This window comes from Arachis ipaensis, chromosome B5, assembly GCF_059453495.1.
Source record: "Arachis ipaensis isolate K30076 ecotype BB chromosome B5, ASM5945349v1, whole genome shotgun sequence".
NCBI lineage: Eukaryota > Viridiplantae > Streptophyta > Magnoliopsida > Fabales > Fabaceae > Arachis > Arachis ipaensis.
Window position 1 is genome coordinate 132,529,840 of NC_142440.1, and position 9,138 is coordinate 132,538,977.

Consider the following 9,138-nt stretch of genomic DNA (forward strand, 5'->3'; position numbering starts at 1 on the left):
TGATGTGCTATTATTTACCGATGTTATTTTTCTGTGATATTTTGCAATTTGATCCCAGTTTAAATGACAATATTGGTGAAACCGAAGTTAAAATTGGTGGACATGTTCTTTGTGCAATTGATATGCCAAGTCTTAGGTGTTGTTTGTATTTTTCATTTTTTTTAATTTTTAATGTGCAATGAGGAACTGAGATGTGTAATGTATAATGAATGTTATAGAAGCAGGAACACATTTGTGTAGCCAGATTGAAACATCTCTTAAAAAGTGAGTGAATACTTACTTTTACATTATTATATTATAAGTGAGCTTTTTTCTTTGTTAGTTTACTAATTAAGTCATGTTATTGAGAGCTATTAAAAAGATAGAGTAGGCATTTGATCAAGTCCAAAGGCTTGGTTATTATCAGGTTAAGCTTCAATACATAATTCTTGAAACATGATTTTAACTTTTTTAAACATGTATAATTTTGATAAATTCATTTATTCTGTATGTGATATAATTTTTTTAGTTCAATGACTATAATAAAAAAATGAAGTTTATTTTAGTATAGCGACATACTCGCTATTGATGATGGTGGCAAATTATAGACTCTATTGCGACTGAAACATTTGTGAGATACCTATCGATTTGTTACTATTTTAAAAGGAATTTGCGATGATATTTTGCGATAGTATTGCAACTAATTGACTATATATTATTTCCTAGCAAATTAGCGACTATTTCATAACTCTACTTTATCATTTCGAATAGCTTTGGTTTAGCGACAAAATTCCTACAAATTTGATTAAGGATTTTTAAAGATTAGCTATAGATTTGCTATAAAATATGACAGATTTGCGACCATATTAGCGGATAACTTGCGACGAGTTAGGTTCGGAAAAATTCCTCGCTAATTAGTGTCAAGTAATATTTCTATTTTGTCTACGAAGTTAGCTTCCATTTAGCGATGAATCTGCTATTGTAGAGTTTGTCGCTAATTAGCGACTACCGTTTAGTCCATTTCTTCTATGGAATTAGTTTTTACTTTAGGGACTGATTTGCGACTATCTAATCGGTAGCTAAAAAACTTTCCGATGAATTAGCGACTGTTGTGTTTGCCTCACTGATCTGCGACTTGTAATTAGCGAGGAAAGCATTAGTTGCTATGCGGTAGCTAATCCGTCACAAATTGTATTTTGCGTCAGATTAGCGATGATTTTACGACTCTTTTTGTGGTAGCTAATCGGCCATATTCTTGTAGTGTGAGTAGTGTTGATGATATATGATGATAATAATTAGTAGTGAATAATGATGATGGTTTGATTCATATTGAAATTGTGTAGTTTGATTTGTAGATGAATTTAAAGTGAAAAATGGTAAGATTGAGTTTAGGCATGTTGTAAAAATGGTAGGGAATTGTATTGAGTATATTGGAACTGATTTGAGTGTAATAATCATGGTTTGAATTGAGAATTTGGAAAGGTTAAAGGTTTTGGTATTTTTGGTAAAAGTGGATTTTTGACCAATTTCGACGAGTCATAACTCGGCTATTGGACCCCAATTTGTGTCAAAATTGTTTCAAACAAAAATTAGGTCCGAAAAGCTTATTTCGTTTGAAGATCGAACGGATGAAAAGTGTTTTAAAACAAAAAAATGTTTTAAAGGTTTTGGTATTTTTGGTAAAAGTGGATGAAAAATATTTTAAAACGAAAAAATTATGCGTGTTCGAAGTTCGACGTAAAAATCTGGTTTTCTGCGGCTTTTGAAGGAAACAGGAATACTCGCGTACACAAGGCATGCACGCGACGCAAGTATTCCCTACTGTTTTGGATACTCGCATACGCGGGACATGGCTGTCTATGCAACTTGGCTAATTTTTGCAATCGGCGTACGCACAAGGGGCATGCGTACGCATGACCCTGATATTTTGTAAAAGTTGTATTTTTCAAGTCTAAACCAATTCTTTAGCTTTCCAAACCTCCTTTACAGTTGTTTGAGGTCCATGGTGTGGATTTTCTAGATCCACAAACTAACCGACAAGTGCACTGGGTCGTACCAAGTAATACCTCAGGTGAGTGAGGGTCTATCCCATGAGGATTGATGGACTGAGCATCTATGGTCGAATGACTCACTTAGACAGGCCAGCAGAAAGTTGTGTTTTGAGGGTTATAAAATACATTATAAATAAATTTAGAAAGTAAGAGAGTAGATAAAATGTGTGGTGTGAAATCTATGCAAGATTCATTTAATGGCAAACTTTAATTGATTAAACCCTAATGTCTTAGTGATTTAGTCTCATCTAACCTAAATTAACCGCCAATATCTTGGTCACTTAATTGCAGATTAGAAGGTTAAGTTCAAATCTAGTTTATCGCCACAAAACCCTAATTACCTAAAGCTAAGAAGATTATATGTCACGTATCCCGAATAGTTCAAGTAATTAGCAATTTAGGAGGAATTTGCTTTCAAGTTGTTGTTCAAGCGAGATAGCTCTGTCGAGAATCACAAGAACACATGTAGAATAAGGGTTATACTGTCATTCTACCCAGATTCATAAGATGAAGAACGAAAGCAATCCTTGAAACTAAATCAATACATTAATTAAAATAAAAAAGCAATAGTCTTAATCCATCAAAATAAATAGAGCTCTTAACCTTAACCGAGGAGGTTTAGAGACTCATGACTTACAGAGAAAACAAGGGTTCTAGAAAATGAAACATGCGAAAGTGAGAAGATCCTCCTAAAGGGTGAATCTTTTCCCTTTTATATCTAACCTAATTTGATTTGAAACTAAAGTAAAATATTAAATTCAAAAGCTAAAAGCTAAATCCAACAAAAGATGCTCCCTTGATAAGGTTGAGTTCGGATTGCCTGGCGCTAAACACTAGGATTGGCGTTTAGCGCCCAAAGGGGGCAGAAATGGCTTGGCATTTAGCACCCAAAGGGGCAGCTTCAAAACTTCTCTTGAAATTATAAAAACACCAGAAAAACTCAAAGTAGCATCCAAAACGGATTTTAACATTAAAATATAACCAAACTTACTAAATTCTAACTAAATTTAACTAAGATATAAGCAGAAAATGGGTATAAGATGCTCACGCATTACAACACCAAACATAAACTGTTGTTTGTCTTCAAGTAACTAAAAACAATATAGGACTAAGAAAAGAAGAGAAAATGCCTAAGACCTTAGTGTTCATTTAAGCTCATGTCCAATTACTGGGTGGGGCTAATGACACTATAATTCTGAATAGGTTTGGCATCTCACTATCCTTTGAAGCTCAGAAATATTGATATCCTTTAGAACTAGAACTCAGATGGTATTATGGGCTCTTTTATTCTTCTGAAGCTTTGATTAATCCTTGAACACAGCTTTTTCTTCTTTTTTTTTGGTGCTTTGTACCTCGAGCCTAGCTGTGACTCTAAGTTTTGTGTCTTCAAGTTTAACTTGATACAACAACACCACCAACACTTAATTGGAGAACTCTTTTGAGATCTAATTTTTTCTTTTTATTTCTCCCAGACAGTGGTGCTCAGAGTCTTTGGCACACTCTGCAATTGCAATAGATCTCGACTCTTAGTGCTCTGTCTCAAGGATTACTTGACATATTTACACCACAAGCATATAGTTAGGAAAATAACTCATTTGAGCTTTTAATCATTTTAGACCTTCCTAACCATTGATGCTCAGAGCCTTGGACCTTACTTTTTATTTTTATTTTTTTTATTTTTTTATTTTGCTTCAAGGATCAATTTCTCACTTACTTTAGAGAATCTATAATGCTTTTCTAAGTTCTTGTACTTCAAGTACTAACTTTCTTAACTCCAAGATCAATTACGCACTGTTCAGTTCATACATTTAGAATTTATAGATAATGCCATCACATCAAAGTAATCAGAATAACTCATAATATATAACTTAAGTCTCATGCATTTTATTGCTGTTTTTTTTTCTTTTGATTTTTCAAACTCAGTGAGCAATACATGAGATCTTTTTCAAAATGAAAATAAAAATAAAGCATCAAAATAAATAACTAAACTAGAAAGCAATAAAGTACTACTACTGATCATGCAAGAGACTTTCAAATAAATAACAGAAAACAGATAAAATACTAAAAAACAGAAAATAAGGAAAGCAAAAGATAAAGAAACTCAACCACCTCAGTCATGGTAGCTGCTACTCCCTCCTGGGAATCCTCTCTGGCACTTCAGCTCATCCAAGTCGCACCTCTGCCTAAGCTTCACCTCCACTAGCTGATGGAGGAGAGCAGAGTGGCCCTGATGCTTAATCCTCAGCAAATCAACAGAAGATGTCAGCTCCCCAATGGATTTGGTCAACTGATCCCAGTAGTCGCGAGGAAAGAAGTAGAATTCTTGAGGCATCTCCGGATATCCTGCTGAGGAAGAGGAACTGGCTCCTGTGGTGGTGCATGTCCAAGCTCCCTAGCATGCTCCATACTCCTCCTAGTGATAGGTCTGTCAATATTAATAGGGGTATCGCCATTGATGCGGACTCGAACCTCAGCACACAGGTGGAAGATGAGGTGAAGAAAGGCCAATCTCGTAGAGGTAGAGGCCTTTTTGGCTATCCAGTACAGCTCTTGAGGAATCACACGGTGTACCTCCACCTCATTACCGAGCATGATGCAATGAATCATCACTGCTCGGTCCACTATAACCTCAGACCGATTACTTATAGGAATGATGGAACGCTGAATGAACTCCAACCACTCCCTAGCAACTGGTCTCAGATCGTGCCTGCCTAGCTGGTATGGCTGACCTCTGCCATTCCTCCTCTACTGTGCTTCAGAGAGGCAAATATCAGCAAGAACCTGGTCCAATCTCTGGTCAGTGTTGACCCTTTGAGTATAAGAGTGAGGGTCATCTCTGGATGACGGCAATTGAAGGATCTCCCTCACTCTCTCCTGACTGAACTCGAGGATGTTCCCTCGGACCATAGTGCGCCAGTTCTTCGTGTTCGGGTTCACGCCAATGGCATGCCTGTAAGTCATCCAAGCTTTGGTGTAGAACTCCCTGACCGTAAGCATGCCCATGTCAGTCATGGGATTGATTAGAATTTCCCAACCCCTCCTCTGAATCTGTTTTTGAATCTCTGAGTACTCCTCAGGCTGAAGATCAAAGCGGATCTCGGGGATCACTTTCTTTTTGCTCACAATTTCATTGAAGTGATCCTTGTGAGTCTTGGAAAAGGATGAAATCATGCAGACCGGAAGCAGGGACCATCTCTTTTCTCTTCCTTGAAGAGGATTCTCCGATTTTTGGTGCCATATGGATGGTGAGAATAAAGAAAAGCAGAGCGCCCAACACCAAACTTAAAGTTTTGCTCGTCCTGGAGCAAACAAAAATAGAGATAATGGTGAAAAGAGGTAAAAAAGGTTAGGGACAATGCAATTAAAATGATGAAAGAAGAAAATGTATGGAGGGAGGGGTGGTGGGTTATGGCTATGAGGGTCAAGGAAGGGGAGGGAAAGGAAGGAAAACATAGAAAATGGTTATTAGAAGTAAGAAGAAGGAGATATAGAAGAAGTGGATAATGGTGTGTTGAAAGTGAAAAGTGAAGTGGTATTTATAGAGGGTGGGAAAGGGTGGGAGGTAATTGAATTTGAATTTTGGGTAATGGTAATAGGAGTAGGTGAATATAAGGAAGGTAAATTGGGAGAGATTGATGGGATTTGATTGAGTGATGGAAAGGTGGATAGGTGTATGGGAAAGTGGAGGATGTATGTGGATGGAATAAGGGGTAAGGGGTGAGAAGGTATTGTTTGAATGGTCAAATGGGAGGGAGTGAAGGGGAGTAACCGTTGGAAATGGTAAAAACACTCTTCACAAATCAAAACTGGCATTCCTGGCGCTAAATGCCAGGCTCGGCGTTTAGCGCCAGTAATGACACTTTTTTGGGACGAATCACTTGGCGCTAAACAAATAGCTGGCATTTAATGCGCAATATGGCATGGTTTGGCTTGAAAGTTTAACTCCCTTATGGGCGTTAAACGCCCACCTGGCATTTAACGCCAGTTGGTGCTTGACCATCCTGGGCGTTAAACGCCCTCCTGGCGTTTAACGCCAACTCCCTTGCTTCCTTGCCTGGCATTAAATGCCCACCTAGTGTTTAGCGCCAGAACACTTCGAGTTGAACGCTCTCCAGGGTGTTTTGTTCTTCCTCCTGAGACCTTCTATCCTTGTTCTAAGTAATTTGCATGATCATAATTAAAATTAACCCAAGAAAAACTATAAATACAAATAAAAATGTATGAAAATCAAATTGAAAGAAAAACTAAATGATACTTAAGGTTGGGTTGCCTCCCAACAAGCGCTTATTTATCGTCACTAGCTTGATGGTCAACTCCACTAGGGAGGGGGTGATCATAAGGGCTTAGCTCTTTACCCCTCACTGTGAATCTCTTTCCTATGCTATCATGAATTAACTCAATGTGCTCAAGAGACAGGATCTTGTTTATTGTATGAGGCAGAATTGGACTCGTAGTGAATACCCCCTTCATTCTTAGAGAGAAGTCTTCAGTGAGAATCTTCATGTTCCTCCAACCTCTAGGCACCTTCTTCTTATGAACTCCCTCCTTTGTGCATAATGCACTCCCAACACCAAACTTAGGTTTGATGTCAGGGAGAATTTTGTTGGTTCCCACCAAGGGAGGCTCGAACAGTGAACTCTGCTTTGCATCAGTCAAGGACCCTTGAGGATTTGGGTTAGTGAGTCCACCCTTCATGTAAGTGCCTCCTTCACCAGAGTGATGTAAAGGACTAAAAACCTTGAATACCAAGTAATTCTCACGCATCCTTAGAACCAATTCACCTTTTTTCACATCAATCAAAGCTCTCCCAGTGGCCAGAAATGATCTTCCAAGGATGGGAGAATCATTTGCATCCTCTCCCATGTTAAGGATCACGAAGTTTGCAGGGATGAAAAGCTCTCCAACCTTGACCAGGACATTCTCTACTACTCCATATGTCTGTTTCAAAGACTTGTCTACCATTTGTAGTGCTATCCTTGTTGGCTGCGCTTCTCGGATTCCAAGCTTCTTTATTACAAACAAGGGCATTAGATTGATACCTGCACCAAGATCACATATGGCTTTGTCAAAGTTGATGCTCCCAATAGCACATGGAATTTGAAAACTCCCTGGATCTGACATCTTCCTTGGTAACTTGCTCTGAATTAATACACTGCATTCCTCAATTAGGACCACGATTTTATCTCCCTTTAGGGTCTTTTTTTCAGAGAGTAAACCCTACATGAACTCAAGATATTGAGGCATATGCTCCAGTACCTCAGCAACAAGAATATTGATTTGCAACTTTTTGAAAATTTCCACGGACTGCGAGAATTGCCCGTCTTTGGTCTCCTTTGGCTGCTTCTGAGGGGTTGATATCTTCGGCTTATGCTTGGCTGCCTTGGATAGGGCATGTATTGTGGTGTCCTCAGCCTTTTCTGCAGCCTCAACAACCTGTGCTTCCACCTTTACCATGGGTTCATCAGTCACTATGACGGCCTTGCACTCTTCTCTTGGATTTACCTCTGTATCACCAGGAAGAGTGTTAGGAAGCCTCTTAGGTATTCACTTGCTCAACTGACCCATTTGTACTTTCAAGTTTCAAATTGGCTCTAGTCTCCTGTATGAAACTCTGGGTGCTCTTGGAAAGTTCAATAACTATAGAGGCTAGGTCAGGAATGTTCTGAGATTGGGTGGATGCTTGTTGTTGCTGAGAGTGTTGAAACTGACGGTTGTTGAATTTATTCTGATGAAAATCGCCTTGAGAGTCGTTGTTGAAATTCGGATGAGGCTACTAAGGTTGCTCTCTCCACCCAAAATTTGGGTGATTCCTCCATCCCTAATTAAATGTGTTAGAATAAGGATCATTATTATAATTTCTGGAGGAACTTTTCATATAGTTAACCTGTTTAGGAGTGGTATGAGCATAATCATAAGTCTCCCCTTGGTAGAAACTATTACCCATGTCATAAGATGCATCTTGAGTATTAACAGATGAGACTTGTATCCCACTTAAGTGCTGAGTAATCATGTTGATTTGTTGAGACATGGCCTTGTTTTGGGCAAGAATGGCATCCAAAGTATTTAGCTCCATGACTCCTTTCTTCACAGGATTCCTCTTAGAGGTATACAAGTATTGGTTGTTAGCAACCATCTCAATCAGCTTATTAGCCTCTTTAAGAGCCTTCTTCATATGTAGAGAACCACCTACAAAATTGTCTAGAAACATTTTGATCATCTCTAAGAGTCCATCATAGAAGATCTGTAATCTGATCCAGTTTAAAAACATGTCAGGAGGCCTCCCCTGATCATTGACTTGAACCTCTCCCAAGCTTCATAGAGGGACTCACCATCTCTCTGCCTGAAAGTCTGAACATCTGTCCACAACTTAGTTAGCTTCTGAGAAGGAAAGAACTTGGTCAAAAATCTGTTGACCACCTTGTCTCAAGTATCCAAACTCTCCTTGGGCTGAGTGTCAAGTCATTGCTTTGCTCTATCCCTCACATCAAATGAGAAGAGCATCAGTTTATAGACATCCGTATTCACTCTATTAGTCTTCACAGTATCACAGTATCACTCTGGTAGTTTTGTTGCACCAGAGTGATCAACTGTGGCTTCATCTCAAAGTTGTTTGCACCTATAGGGGGTACCACAATACTTCTTCCATAGAAATCAGAGTTGGGGACAGTGTATAAGCCAAGCATCTTTCTAGGTTGCTCATTACCATTCGGATTCTCAACATTAGCATTGGGATCCATGGTGAGCTCTTCAGCTTCCTTCTCAAACATTTTTCTGAGATTCTCACCGGCTTTATAAGCTCTAGCTTGTTGCAAACGACATCTCAAGGTCCTCTCTGGTTCAGGATCAAAATCAAGAAGGGGGTTCTTTGTTCCTGTTCCTACTCATAAACAAACAGAAAAAAAAAAAGATAGGAATCTCTACGTTAGAGTGTAGAGAATTTCCAGTGAGGTATCCAGTGTAAAAGAAATAAAATAAACTAAATAATTAATACTGAAATTTCGAAAATCAATAAAAAAAAGATAAGCAACTAATTTTGAAAATAAAGAAGAAAAAAATAAAATAAAATAACTAAAGAGGGACACCAAACTTAATTTCAAAAACTAAAAAA